The sequence below is a fragment of the Cyprinus carpio genome, chromosome B3, assembly GCF_018340385.1.
Source record: "Cyprinus carpio isolate SPL01 chromosome B3, ASM1834038v1, whole genome shotgun sequence".
NCBI lineage: Eukaryota > Metazoa > Chordata > Actinopteri > Cypriniformes > Cyprinidae > Cyprinus > Cyprinus carpio.
Window position 1 is genome coordinate 34,992,123 of NC_056599.1, and position 16,479 is coordinate 35,008,601.

A 16,479-nucleotide genomic window follows, 5' to 3' on the forward strand; every position below is an offset into this window, starting at 1 on the left:
GAGCTCCGCGCTCTACTGAAAATGCGAGGTGGGGAGCATCAGCTTAGTTTTAATTTAAGGGGACAAACACAAAAAATTAGGTGCCATTTTGGCTAAGTACCTTAAAGTGGCAATTTCAACAAGCTATAAAAATTATCTGTGGGTTATTTTTGAGCTAAAACTTCACAACACACTCATCAGAGAAACAATGTAAATATGGTATCAATGCTTGCTATATGGCACCCTTTAATGAGCTAATTTACTCTATTGCAATTAATTTAGTTTATTAAAAAAAAATCGAACTATATTAGATTCATATGGGGACAATCTTTTGGCTATGGTGTTGTAGCATTGTTATTTACAGCGTTTTTGTATTATTAATGTTTTATCCCATGTCCCATTGTGAGAAATTAACCATGGATGGGTAGTGACCTAACACAGCTCTTTCATGAGAAAGAACACTTATTAGGCTTTGTCATATATCCTGCCTCAACTATGTGTGTTCTTCTCAAAACAGGAAACACTCAGAATAACAGTGAGATCTGCTGAAGATCCTGAATGTCGGTTGAATGAGTGTGTGATGGTACTGAGAACTCATTTCAATATTAAACAGAGCTTGCGGAAAAGACCCTTTTTTTATGACAATAGTTCTCTGTTTTCCCCCTCTCATTTCTTTATGCTGATGTTGTCCAATGAAGAGGAAACTTTAAAGTGGCCATTGACAGGAGATGTTAGGTGCGTTCAAACTTGAAGTACGAGCTCCAGACGCGCGGGTCAACGAGAGTAGCCACTTGCAGTCAGAGGGGGAGTTAAAATAGCCAGTCAAACTGGACCACTTTCCTGCCTCCCATTAGTGGACTCAGCCAGTGTTTGCATACTCTAGGTCACAAGATGAAGTGATACCACTCTGCTCTTGAAACGCTCTCTCGCGGTATTTTTGATGCCACACTTGATGTGGCAAACCGGTTCAAGTAAAGTCAGACAAAATTTCTACTACCGGCATGCTCCTGCTTGCAAGTCCAGATTGCAATCGGTCTGCAAGCAGTGCTGCATGAAGTCGAACAGCACCTCTGGTGTCAATACTGAGGGTATGGGTTACAAATCTGTAGATGTTTTTATATGTTTCATGTTTTTCAACTATTTTTCTTACAATTATTTATATGGTTGAATAATTAAATACATTATTTATATGGTACTGTGAAAATGGTCTTAGTAAGTGATTTATTTATCTATTTTATTTTGGCAGATCAGCTTCCTTCACATCCTACAATTCCCCTTCAATGAAGCTCCTATCACAAGGAATAGCATTCATCAGTGAAGCTCCTGCCCACAATAACGACTAGCATCATCAGTGAAGCTCCGCCCACAGTAAATGCGCAGATATAAATGCTCGAATATCTCCATCAGTTTACAAGTGAAGACAACCATCAAAGCATCTTTATTAAAGAGGACAGAGAGAAGATGAGAGATCCAGAATCCTGCAGATTCAAACACACTGAAGACACTGAAGAACTAACAGGTGGGTGATTATTCTTCATTAATGAGCTGACGGTCATAAAGCTTTAAGCAGATTTAGATTTGCTGTAATAGGAAAAAATATTTTGAGCTGTGCAATAATATACCAAAGCATCAAATAATTAGGCAGGGCTCTTTTTTCTGGCGCGACTAATTTTTTTAAGTTTTTTTATTCACTAGAGCTGCCAATTTTTGTTTGTATATGAGAAACTTAAAAGGCAAACGAAACAAAAGTGTAACAAAACAAACGTTACTCGTTTGAAGCTTGCTTGTATCGGTTTCCGGACCAATAATTTGAGGCGCAGAAATACAGTTCTGTGAAATCTTCTTTAATAAAACATAAATAATCAAAACTTAGTTATTAAAACTAATTAATGCATAACATTTGTATTTAACAGTTTTTAGCATTTTAACATGAATTTAAAAATGTATTTATTAAAACCTTAAAGATGTAGACCGGGCCCGTCCATATCTCTTTTGCGACCACAACAAACAGGAGGCTTTGCAGATACGCACTTCAGCTTGCCCTCAGCAGAAAAGGTACAGGAGCCAAATGAGCTTCAGTAGAACAACAGTGAACTGTGGTCTGACGAGATGTTGTTATATGTTAGTAAAACAAACTTTCCTGTAGGGCTGTGCAGAAAAATTGAATGCGATTTTCATTGTGCATCTGTGTCAATAAAGGGCGTTCCTTTGATTAGTAGTAAAGATCTCCAGCCTCGGGCGTTCAGATCATGGTTTGCCAGGTTTTCAAAACAAAAACCTGCCCAATTGCCCTTCTCAAAACTAGTCCAATCGCGTTTCTTTTTCCGGGTGATAAAATACACGTTTTTTTGGCGGGGTTCCCTTGGTAAAATCGCATTTTAGGGGGCTAAATAATCACGTTTATATTGGGATTGGGGGTTGCTTCGATGATAAGGCTATTAGCTTATCCCTCATTGAAAATGGTGTTTAAAAGTTTTGTTTTGTTGTTTTTTTTAAAAAAACAGGTCTATTAAATTATACAATGAATTGTAGGCTACAAATAGCAGCTTTATATTTCATGGCACTGATTTTCAAAAACAACACTTGGTTAACGCGAATAACGTTTCTCTCGAGAGAATTGCGCCATTAATGCAGTGTTTAGAAATCTCCGTCAGGTTTTTTTTTGTACTTTTTTAAAAAATTTATCAGCCGCGAAAACGGTTCACACGGGGGGGGCGCCGCGATTTTTCCGCTATGCCACTGGTGACAACACAACTATTTACAGCACTTTAAAGCTCTAAAAATTATCCAAATTGTATTTTTAATTGGATGACCAAATACTTTTTTTTTTCATACAATTATTTAAATGAAAAAAAAAAAAATCAAACCACCACTATAACCAGTAGATGGCTGAAGAGGAGCACTTATTGTCTCCTTAGTCATTAATTTTTTACTTTTTGCTTTCATATTTATTGAAATTATAAAATCACTATTATAAAATATATCAAAATCTTGATGATTTTTATATTTTATTATAGTGATTTTATAAATTTCAAATTTGGTCAATGTTTTGTCAATGATTTAACAAAAGTCACCAAATGCCTTTTCTTTAATTTGCAACAGAATCACACATCAAGAAAGTTTCTTAAAGGGGTCCCCCATATAATGGGTATTTAAAAGATCATTATTTGTGTGTATTTGGTGTAACATATGTTCACCATGTTTTGATGTTCCAAAAAACACATTATTTTTTAAATGCTGTACATTATTGTAGGTCCTCTATTGCCCCGCCTCTCTCAAACAATGTCGTTTTCTACACAGCCCCACTCGTGATTAGCTGAAAACCCTTGCAAGCACACGTCGGAAATGTAACGCCCCTTTTCATAATCGCGAGCTTCAGCTTTAAACATAAATGTTAAGACAGTAAATAATTTCCTTAGTTTTACCATCAGTTCAAGCCCCGAAAGGGGAACAGAGTCACGTGACAGACACAGTGATGAAGCTCCTATGTATTTGCAGTACACAAGCCATGATTAAGAAAGCTTACTCCACTGTCTCTCTCTCTCTCTCACGCACACACCTAATGACCCAATACTTTACACAAAGCAAAACTCAGCATTTGAACAGTCAATACACTGAAAAAAATGTTATGTTGACTTTACTTAATTTTATTATGTCAAGGGGTTGCACGAAATAAATTTATCTAAATCCAGATATATTTTTTAAAGTCCGCGTGAACCGGAAGTTGCAAACGACTTTTTCTCCAGTGTTGTGACGTATTTCCGAGAGAAATGGAATACTAAATGAGGAAAAAAATAGTGGGCGTGGCTTTATTTTCCAACTAGCACCTGATTGGATCTAGAAAAGGTAGGTGTTTCATTCAGAAATGGAGGCAGATCTAAACACAAGTTTACAATCGGTTGTTGAGGATTACTCGCCGCCTGAAACACCGCCAGCAGTCCCCTTCAATCGAGAAATTAATATGAGAAAACAATATGAGCTCCCCAAAGAATTAGGTTTTGGTCCACATCACACCAAGACAATCAGATATGAGAATAACCTGCAACAGAAATAAAAATGAGCAGGAATTAAAAAGATAAATTGTAAGCATGTTGAGGAAAAAAGTAATTGTCCAATAATCACAAACTTGTGTCAGCACAAAACATGTTAAAGCCCACGACTCAAATCAGATCACTACAAACTAATATGTGTCCAAGTCCAAATTTTAATAAAACCTTATTACTATAAAAAAAATATCCAACAAATGGCAGATTAAGAGGTTGGAAGTGGACAGACAGACATTGACTTAATTTTCAGGAAAGACTATTTTAATTATCAACTTATTTATTTATTCACAGCGGGACTATTTTTTGCAAGTGTGTTATTCCTCTTATAAATTACTTTAGAGCATTTAGAAATCACATCAGAAAATAATGCTTTCAAATCTTTAGATGCTCTAAGCAGACAGACAGGAAATTATATGAAACAAGAGGGGTATATTGAAGTTTATGGAAATTGTGTGAATTAAGTACAAAACAGATTTGGTTTCTTAAATTAACTACCATTGTTTGTACAACAATGCAGGAAATATAAACACCTATACAATGTTTTTAGAATAAATAATTGTGTAAGGTTATTTACATTGTGTCAGATCATATTAAATGGCGATTTTTTTTTTTTTTTTTTATAAACTGTTTGTGAAATCAGAAACAGAAAAATCTCTTAATGCAGTCCACAAGCTACAACAACTAAAGTACATTGTGAGATATTAGAACTGAGTCAACAAGTCAAGACCCCTGCCAGCTCTTAGTTTTGTTAATATTAATTAATTTGTTAATTTAATTTAGATGTCTTCATGCCATATCACTAACTCTATTAGTATTTGTATTTTTCATGTTCCACTTCTATACTAAAAGTATTACTTTGAAATTGGGGAGCAATAAATGCAGTGCCAACATAATTAGTCTTTGTGTTTAGAGCAGAAACAAAGTTGAATAAAATTAACCTGCTAGCTAAACCCACATTCTTATCCCTGTCGTCTTCTGCCTACCACTTCAGGTTAATTTTAATGTAACGTTAGGCTTGGCCGGTCTAACGTACAAGCCTGGACAGCAAGAAAGGTGCAGCTACAATTAACCTTAACATTCGTAAAACTGTTTTTGCTTTTATTCGGCTTCCACAAACTAATAAATAAGTCAGACAAACACTGGAATTCATCATGCATTTACACTTAAAGCTAAGTTCAACTTACTACCTTACACAACTCCACGTAAACTAGTAATTTATATATAAAAAAACACAAACTTAGCATTAGCTAAACATTTTTTCCATCAAATGTTTTAAAGTGTAAACAGAAACCCTGTTTTAGTAACAAATATAAACACACCAATAGATTGAAAACACAATAAAGTTGGACCCGAAAAAATATTATTGTTGTACTATGTGTGTAATAACGGGCAAACAGAATAGCATAACATAACATAAGTGATAATATTAGGCCTATTTTAGTGAGATGAGTGATTATTTTGCACATTCCCCCTCTTTCTTGTGATGCATAATAAGGTTAAACAAAATGAAAATTAAATGTGTCCAATTCTTTTGTTATGTGCATAGTTATTGTAGGCTAAACATTAAGCTACTTTAGCCTAAACTTGGAGTTGCTATGCATCTGAGTGAGAGAGAAGTGCTCTGGGGCGCACACATGAAAAAATTTAATGGACAAATAACCTCAACAAGTGACCAAAATTTTTTGCATGACAACCTTTACTCTGTTATCAGGGTTCCTTTTTATGACAACACTCCTCCTTTTTTTTTTTTTTTACAACAAACTTTTTTTTTTTTTTTTTTTACAAGTTACTGAAAATAAACTTTTTACTTTATTTCAGAGTTGAATGAAGAAATAGTGGAGAATGAAGAATCAAGTGATTTTGAGGGGAAAAATCATGTCAAAACTGGAGAAAAACCTTTGAGTTGGTCTCAAACAAAACAGAAGATTCAAAGAAAAGAAGAGCCAAGAAATCTTTCACCTGCACTCAGTGTGGAAAGAGTTTGACAAACAAATATGGTTTCAGTGTTCATATGAGGGTTCACACTGGAGAGAAACCGTTCACTTGTAATCAGTGTGGAAAGAGTTTCACACAATCATCAAGCTTTAAGAAACATATGAACAACAACACAGAAAAAAAACACAAAACATATCAACAAAGCAAAACATTTTTGAGGGCTTCATACCTGAAGAAACACCTGACAGTTCACACAGCAGAGAAGCCACATTCATGTTATTTGTGTTGTAAGAGTTTTTCATTTTTCATGTCTAGAAAATTTGAAAGTACATCAGAAAAAAAACATACTGGTGTGAGAGAGTACATGTGCTTTGAGTGTGAAAGAGACTTTTATTTCAGCTGAACATTTGAAACTGCATGAGAGGATCCACACTGGAGAAAAACCTTACAAGTGTTCACACTGTGACAAGAAATTCAGTCATTCAGCAAATCTGAAAAGACATGAGAGGATTCACACTGGAGAGAAACCGTATCACTGCACTGCATGTGGGAAGTGTTTCAATAATTCATCTGCTCTACACAGACATACAAAAAGATATCACATTAAGTAGATCATCTTCAGATCCAGCTCTTTCAGATCTGATGCTGCATCCTCACCAAAAGCAACACAATAATGTATCAAACAATAAAATATAATTTGGATCAATCTGTTCCCAGTGAATAAAGTTCATTTTCAAAACCAGCAGATTCAACTGTGAGATTCAGATCAACTCAAAGATTGAGTTCCTCCCCAAAGAACAATGTCAGATAATTATTATTCTTGTATATCATTTTGCTTCATGATATAAATGATATTGTGATGGTTACAACCACTATAGTATTTATGGTAGTCCTGTTTGGTAGTGTGAGTACATTAGTTTCTAGCCAGGCATCCTTTATGAATGGCATGGTATTCGATTTGGAGTAATGGTGGCATGCACGCTGAATGCCAGATGGGTGGCTTTGATTTCTTTCTTGGAGGTAATTAGGTTTTATTTGTTGTGTTGAACGCAACATTTTTTAAAAGTGTGATATTTTGTATAATCATGTGCATTTAAATGTTTTTGTGCAGACTGCAATGATGGTTTGTGTCAGAGTTGGAAACACTGTTGTCATAGCTGGTACTAGGAATGTGATATATATGGTTGAAGTGTATGTTTTCTTTTATATTGTGCTGTATTGAAATGTGTATTGTTGTATTTATGTTATTCGATGTGTTTTTTAAATTTTTTTTATTATGTTCTAGCTTAATAAGGAGGGTGTCTTTCTGGCTCTGTTTTAGGAGCTGGCCTGTTTCATTGTTTTGAATTACTATTTATGTCTGATGTAAAGTATTGCACATTTGCACATGATATATTGGGGGGTGGTGAACCCTTCCGGTATTAACTTTCTACCAATTGAAAATCCTGTTCTTGAGGCAAAACTGTAAAGCCTATCTATGACAAGCAATAGATTTCTCCACATAAACCGTTCATGATACCGTCATTTATTAACAACTTGACAAAAGTTCTGAAACATAAATAGGCTTAGCTGGTAGCAAGTTAATACCGGAAGGGTTCACCAACTCCCAATATATTATGTGCAAATGTGCATTACTTTACATCAGACATAAATATTAATTCAAACCAGTGACACAGGCTAGCTCCTAAAACAGAGCAAGAAAGACACCCTCCTTATTCTGCTAGAACATTCAAAATCATTTTAAAACACCACACATCGAATAATATACATAAATACAACAATACACATTTCAATTATAATATAAATGACAAAATACACTTCAACCATATATATCACATACTTCGTACCAGCTACGACAACAGTTTTCCAGTTCTGGCACAAACCATCATTGCAGTCTGCACAAAACATTTAAAGGCACATGAATATACAAAATATCACACTTTTAAAAAAAAAATTCATCAAACATTGTTACATACCTAACAACAGCTACAAAAACTCTTTTCCAAAGCTGACACAAGCCATCATTGCTGTCTGAACAAAATATTTTAAGGCACACGATTAAACCAAATAACCATGAATTTGAGAAGTGTTACATCCAACACATCAAATAAAATGTCTCAGGTTACTTATGTAACCATGGTTCCTTGAGTAGGGAACAAGACACTGTGTTCTCTAGGGGTCGCTTTGGGGAACAGTATACCCACGCCACCATGTTGAGGGGACTGCATGCCAGAAACCCATGGTGAGCACTAAATACCAACCCTACCATATCTATGTGAGTTCCCCCTTGGACGTTAGATGGCTGTCCATGGCATTATCTCCTTTGGCCAAAGGCCTAGGCTACATACCCCAAACAACTTACCTGTTAGGGCCAGACTCCTGAGCCCGGGGTAGAGTTTAAGGCTTTGAATCAGGAATAGATTCATTTAAGGGGATATGACCAAGAGCCTAGCATCATACTATGTCTTGGCTTAACACACAGAGGCTACCGCTTGCTCTACATGAGCTTGCTGACAGAACTGTTTCAACAGACCCCTGGTATTAACACCCTGTTAAAGTAGGTTTCCAGAGGATACATAGTTGGAATGGTGCCCAAGGTGGAGCCAGGGCTTTAACCCTCTGGAGTCGACAAACATGAATACGCGTTTTGTGTCATCTTCTCCTGATAACACAGAAAATACAGATAAGAGCAATACATCATTCAAATCTGTAAAGGGTCTACTTTTATTTGTATACACACATAATAACAACAAAACTGTGCATTTACAAAATAAAGAAAACAAACAGGGTGCGCTGTCTGCCGCCTTGGTCTGCAGTGATCTTCATATTAGAAATGCGTCATTAAAATGAACTGTACACTCAGTGAATACTCAACAAAGAGACATGAGAGATATATCTATAAAAAGCTTGACATGTCAACTTTTAAACTATGCTAGTGTTTTTATTGAAAACAAATATTCTGTGATAAAGTAATCCATATGAAAATAACACAATGTTCCGTCTTTCACGCCTCCCTTCATTATATCTAATGCGACCACGCCCACGCGCTGAGCGTGCTATTGATATTACAATAGACAATGTGAAGCTGGCAGAGTGTAAACACCAATATCACAGCAAACAAAGCAGCGAGAATGTTCAAGTTTTTTTTAATTTTACTGTTCACCTCGCACTGAGAGGAATAAAACATAATTCACCCCAAGAAGACGCGCTGAGGATTACCTCAGCAGTTGTGTTTTGGATTACCTCAGAAAAAAGAATGAAGCTGTCTTTTTTTTATTAATCTACTTGTATTAGTTTTCACATAACATGTACACATTTTACTTGTTAGACTTTTTCCAAACTATAATCCCTGACTAAATGTATAATCAGGTGAAACATTATGAAGTTTCATTCACATCATCTAAATGTTTCACAATGTCAGGATGTTTTTTGTTGTTGTTTGTTTATTTGTTTTTTAATGTTCTATAACATAGATAGCAATACGATATACAAGTAATATGAGTTATAATGCTGCTAGCTTAATGTCAGTAAGAATGATTAGACAAAACTTTATGGTGATAGGCTATTCTCTGTTCATGAATATAGCCATATAAGTTTATAACTCTATATATTTGATAGGCCTACAGTCGTGGCCAAAAGTTTTGAGAATTACATAAATATTAGCTTTCAAAAAGTTTGCTGCTAAACTGCTTTTAGATCTTTGTTTCAGTTGTTTCTGTGATGTACTGAAAATATAATTACAAGCACTTCATAATACGTTTCAAAAGGCTTTTATTGGAAGCAATAGGCATGACATCCGGCCCCAGAGCAGTATTTGCCCATGTATGATCTACGCCCTTCAGTTTTCAGGACCTCTGCAATTCCATCTTGGCAGTGCTGCTCAAAACACTTCTGGGCCAAAATCATGATTGATACAAAATATCCACTTTTAAAAGTAGCACCATTCTTTCATTACATCAAACATTGTTACATACCTAACAACAGCTACAAAACCTCCTTTTCCCAAAGCTGACACAAGCCCATCATTGCTGTCTGAACAAAATATTTTAAGGCACACGATTAAACCAAATAACCATGAATTTGAGAAGTGTTATATCCAACACATCAAATAAAATGTCTCAGGTTACTTACGTAACCATGGTTCCTTGAGTAGGGAACGAGACACTGTGTTCTCTAGGGGTCGCTATGGGGAACAGTATACCCACGCCACCATGTTGAGGGGACTGCATTCCAGAAACCCATGGTGAGCACTAAATACCAACACTACCATAGCTATGTGAGTTGCCCCTGGGACGTTAGATGGCTGTCCATGGCATTATCTCCTTTGGCCAAAGGCCTAGGCTACATACCCCAAACAACTTACCTGTTGGGCCAGACTCCTGAGCCCGGGGTAGAGTTTAAGGCTTTGAATCAGGAATAGATTCATTTAAGGGGATGGTGACCAAGAGCCTAGCATCATACTAATGTCTTGGCTTGAACACACAGAGGCTACCGCGTGCTCTACATGAGCTTCTCCTGACAGAACTGTTTCAACAGACCCCTGGTATTAACACCCTGTTAAAGTAGGTTTCCATCTGAGTACATAGTTGGAATGGTGCCCAAGGTGGAGCCAGGGCTTTAACCCTCTGGAGTCGACAAACATGAATACGTTGTGTCATCTTCTCCTGATAACACAGAAAATAACTTAAATTACACTTTCGGTTTTGATCGTACAGATAAGAGCAATACATCATTCGAATCTGTAAAGGGTCTACTTTTATTTGTATACACACATAATAACAACAAAACTGTGCATTTACAAAATAAAGAAAACAAACAGGGTGCGCTGTCTGCCGCCTTGGTCTGCAGTGATCTTCATATAGAAATGCGTCATTAAAATGAACTGTAACTCAGTGAATACTCAACAAAGAGACATGAGAGATATATCTATAAAAAGCTTGACATGTCAACTTTTAAACTATGCTAGTGTTTTTATTGAAACAATATTATGTGATAAAGTAATCCATATGAAAATAACACAATCTTCCGTCTTTCACGCCTCCCTTCATTATATCTATGCGACCACGCCCACGCGCTGAGCGTGCTATTGATATTACAATAGACAATGTGTGAAGCTGGCAGAGTGTAAACACCAATATCACAGCAACGCAAAGCAGCGAGAATGTTCACGTTTTTTTGTAATTTTACTGTTCACCTCGCGCTGAGAGGAATAAAACATAATTCACCCCAAGAAGACCCGCTGAGGATTACTTCAGGATTTGTGTTTTGGATTACCTCAGAAAAAAGAATGAAGCTGTCTTTTTTAATTAATCTACTTGTATTAGTTTTCACATAACATGTACACATTTTACTTGTTAGACTTTTTCCAAACTATAATTCCTGACTAAATGTATAATCAAGTGAAACATTATGAAGTTTCATTCACATCATCTAAATGTTTCACAATGTCAGGATGTTTTTTGTTGTTGGTTTGTTTTGTTTTTTAATTAATTCTATAACAAAGATAGCAATACGATATACAAGTAATATGATCAAGTTATAATGCTGCTAGCTTAATGTCAGTAAGAATGATTAGACAAAACTTTATGGTGATAGGCTATTCTCTGTTCATGAATTTAGCCATATAAGTATATAAGTCTAGAGGTATAAATGTATCAACATACAAAGCATGCTTGTGTTTATGAACGTAACTAAGCTTATGTTGATGAATATCTGCTCTGGTGTAAATATTTTTAATGTGTTATATCCTGTCATTGGTGTTTGCGATCTTCTGAGGTATAAATGTATCAAGTAAGCTGTAAATATCACTGATAATAAATGTGCTATGTAGTAACTGTGTTCTTTTTTTCCTATTAATTACTACTAGTATCAGTAACCACCACAATAATGTAGTTTATTTGAGAGCACATAAACAATATACACTTAAAGTTGTGGGTTCGAGTCTCAGGCCGGCAATACCACGACTGAGGTGCCCTTGAGCAAGGCACTGAACCCCCAACTGCTCCCTGGGCACCGCAGCATAAATGGCTGCCCACTGCTCTGGGTGTGTGTCCATGGTGTGTGTGTGTTCATTGCTGTGTGTGTGCACTTTGGATGGGTTAAATGCAGAGCACGAATTCTGAGTATGGGTCCCATACTTGGCTGTATGTCACGTCACTTTCACTTTCTCTACTATAGGAGAGAAAGAATTGTATAAACTTTTTAAATCATCTAAACCAACAACATGTATGTTACACCCTATTCCATCTAAGCTCCTAAAAGAGGTGCTTCCAGAAGTCATAGATCTTCATCTGACTATTATTAATTCCTCACTGTTATTAGGATATGTCCCCAAAACCTTCAAACTGGCTGTTATTAAGCCTCTCAACTAGACCCCCAACTTGAACCCCCCAGAACTAGTTAATTATAGACGGATCTCGAATCTCTCTTTCTGTCCAAGATACTAGAAAAGGTAGTGTCCTCACAATTATGTTCCTTCTTAGAGAAAAATGGCATCTGTGAGGATTTCCAGTCAGGATTTAGACTGTATCATAGTACTGAGACTGCTCTCCTTAGAGTTACAAATGACCTGCTCTTATCATCTGATCTTGGTTGTATCTCTCTATTAGTTCTATTGGATCTTAGTGCTGTGTTCGACACTGTTGACCACACTATTCTTTTGCATAGACTAGAACACTTTGTTGTTATTAATGGAAGTGCATTAGCATGGTTTAAATCGTACTTATATGACAGCCATCAATTCGTAGCAGTGAATGAAGAGGTATCATATCGTTCACAAGTGCAGTATGGAGTACCGCAAGGCTCAGTACTAGGGCCGTGTACTCTTCACGCTTTACATGTTACCCTTGGGAAATATCATCAGGAAACACGGTGTTAGCTTTCACTGTTATGATGATGATACTCAGCTCTATATTTCTTCGCGACCCGGCGAAACATACCAATTTGAAAAACTAACGGAATGCATAGTCGATATAAAAAACTGGATGACGAGTAATTTCTTACTGCAAAATTCTGAAAAAACAGAGGTGTTAATTATAGGACCTAAAAGCTCTGCATGTAATGACCTAGAACGCTGTCTAAGATTTAATGGCTGCTCTGTCAATTTTTCGTCATCAGTTAGGAACCTAGGTGTGCTATTTGATAGCACCTTTCCTTAGAAAGCCACGTTTCTAGCATTTGTAAAACTGCATTTTTCCATCTCAAAAATATATCTAAATTACGGCCTATGCTCTCAATGTCAAATGCAGAAATGTTAATCCATGCATTTATGACCTCAAGGTTAGATTATTGTAATGCTCTATTGGGTGGTTGTTCTGCACGCTTAATAAACAAACTCCAGCTAGTCCAAAAATGCAGCAACTAGAGTTCTTACTAGAACCAGGAAGTATGATCATATTAGCCCGGTCCTGTCAACAGTGCACTGGCTCCCTATCAAACATCGTATAGATTTTAAAAATTTTATTTTACTTATAAAGCCCTGAATGGTTTAGCACCTCAGTATTTGAACGAGCTCTTGTTACATTATAGTCCTCCACGTCCGCTGCGTTCTCAAAACTCTGGCAACTTGATAACACCTAGAATATCAAAGTCAACTGCGGCGGCAGATCCTTCTCCTATTTAGCGCCCAAACTCTGGAATAACCTACTTAACATTGTTCGGGAGGCAGACACACTCTTGCAGTTTAAATCTAGATTAAAGACCCATCTCTTTAACCTGGCTTACACATAACATACTAATACACTTCTAATATCCAAATCCGTTAAAGGATTCTTAGGCTGCATTAATTAGGTAAACCGGAACCGGGAACACTTCCCATACACCCGATGTACTTGCTACATCGTTAGTAGAATGGCATCTACGCTCATATTAGTCTGTTTCTCTCTTATTCCGAGGTCACCGTAGCCAACAGATCCAGTCTGTATCCAAGTCAGAGGGTCACTGCAGTCACCCGGATCCAGTATGTATCCAGCCCAGATGGTGGGATCAGCACCTAGAAAGGACCTCTACAGCCCTGAAAGACAGCGGAGACCAGGACAACTAAAGCCCCAGATAAATAAACAAATCAAAGACATTGTAACAGAAAACCACAAGCACAAGTTCACAGATGCCCAGAAGTATCGTGTGCACCGAGTGGAGCACTGGCTGAGACAGCATTACACAAGAAGTTTCTCACAAATGCCACCTATACTTACAACAACCCTCTGAGGCGAGTGGAGCACTGGCTGAGACAGCATTACACAAGAAGTTTCTCACAAATGCCACCTATACTTCCTGCTCAATGCCTCAGCAACGCCTCTCAAGGTGACCTAGATACGGCGTACTAGAAAACATAAGCCCAGCCCAGACATCCAGGAAATTTTTGCAGTGTCATGCTGGGGGCCTCATGATCAAGAAGGCTCCTGCAGAAGCCTGTGACCTGGCCACATGATCCAGGAAACAACATCTACAAGTGAGGTAAACACTGCAAGTCGAGTAAAAGGACAGAAACACACAGGTCCCGGAAAACACTGTACCCGGTTTCTGAGTCCAGCAGAGGGGAATGCTCACCGAGGACCTACACTAGAAAAAGGACAGAAACACACAGGTCCCGGAAAACACTGCAAAGAAAACTCGCAGATGGATTATACACCCAACAACCAGCTCATTAAATGCATATACAGGTGCTGGTCATATAATTAGAATATCATCAAAAAGTTGATTTATTTCACTAATTCCATTCAAAAAGTGAAGCTTGTATATTATATTCATTCATTACACACAGACTGATATATTTCAAATGTTTATTTCTTTTAATTTTGATGATTATAACTGACAACTAAGGAAAATCCCAAATTCAGTATCTCAGAAAATTAGAATATAACTTAAGATCAATACAAAGGATTTACTCAAAATGGCGCTGCCGAGTTCAGTCGCCGTCCAGGTCGCTCCGCTTAGATTGTGTTTTTATTTACTTTTTTACCTACTTTTGCTTTCTCTTTTTACACACATAACCTCTGCACTGATCACTTACGACAAAGGAAACACTTTTGGACATTGATACCGCTTCACTAACCTGTTTCAGACACTTTATCCTCCAACCCTCGTGGCCCCATCTGAGATTCTCCGGAACGCCGAGATGAACAATGGCCACCTGAATAACCACCCAAGGCGACGGATCAAGAAACATCGCGGGAAACGCGCTGGGGTCCGCAACAGACCTCATCTGGAACATTTATCTATTATTTGCCGCCCATTCTATCTGCCCCAGGAGTTTTCATCGATCATCATTACTGCTGCCTACATCCCACCACAAGCTGACACCAGTTTGGCTTTGTACGAGCTTCACGATGCGCTCAGCGGCAACATCAACAAACATCCTGACGCTGCTGTTATCATCGCTGGGGACTTTCACAAAGCCAACCTCAGGCAGGTTATGACCTAATTTTTATCAACATGTATCCTGTCCAACCAGAGGACCGAATACACTGGATCATTGCTACACTCAGTTCAAGAATGCCTACAAAGCACTCTCACTACCGGCTTTCGGCAAATCAGACCATGCCGCCATTTTCCTCACACCGGAATATAAACAAAGGCTCGTTCAAGATCCCCCCGTGCAGAGGGTGGTGACGCGATGGTCCGCCCACTCAGAAACACAGATACAGGGAACGAATAGAGTCACATTTCCAGCTCAATGACTCCCGATGCATGTGGCAAGGACTAAGAACCATCTGTGCCTTTGGAAATAAATCCTACTCTGCAGAGGTGAGAGGCAGATCCGTTGCTGTGCTGACGAGCTAAACACTTTCTACGTCCGCTTTGAAAGCAATCTGAGCAGCGCGAGTCTGCCCATCAGCGCGTCAGGAAGCGGCAATCAGAGCAGCGATAATCATGTGATCACCGTGACAGAGGACGAGGTTCGGAGGGCTCTAAAGCGAGTGAACGTCAGGAAAGCAGCCGGACCTGATGGGATTTCTGGCCGTGTTCTGAGGTCCTGTGCTGATCAGCTCGCTGGTTTGTTTACATCCATTTTAATGAGTCTCTTGCTACATCGGTGGTTCCCACCTCCTTCAAAAAACTGTCATCATCCCTGTGCCTAAGAACAATAACCCCTCTTGCCTTAATGACTATCGTCCAGTTGCCCTCACATCAATAGTCATGAAGGTCTTTGAGGGACTGGTTAAAAACTACATTGGCTCCTCCATCCCTGATACTTTGGACCCTCTACAGTTTGCTTATCGCCCCAACAGATCCACTGATGATGCCATCTCTCACATCCTGCACATCTTCGCTCACACACATTGACAGCAATAACAGGAACTATGTAAGGCTGCTATTTATAGACTATAGCTCAGCTTTCAATACTATAGTCCCCATCACACTAGCTTCTAAACTCATGGACCTCAGCCTGAATTCTTCACTATGCAACTGGATTCTTGATTTCCTCACTAATAGACCTCAAGTGGTGAAAGTAGGCCAGTACACCTCCAGCTCCATCACCCTGAATGTAGGAGCTCCACAGGGCTGTGTTCTGAGTCCC

The 16,479-nt window shown here is 38.0% G+C and overlaps 1 long non-coding RNA gene across 1 annotated transcript; it reads left to right on the forward strand.

The window, feature by feature from the left end:
- Positions 1-1,392: 1,392 nt before the first annotated feature.
- On the forward strand, positions 1,393-5,891 carry LOC122136763. The gene is made up of 2 exons (XR_006154353.1): positions 1,393-1,498; positions 5,844-5,891. It is a non-coding gene; the product is annotated as an uncharacterized LOC122136763 (long non-coding RNA).
- The last annotated feature ends 10,588 nt before the right edge of the window (positions 5,892-16,479 follow it).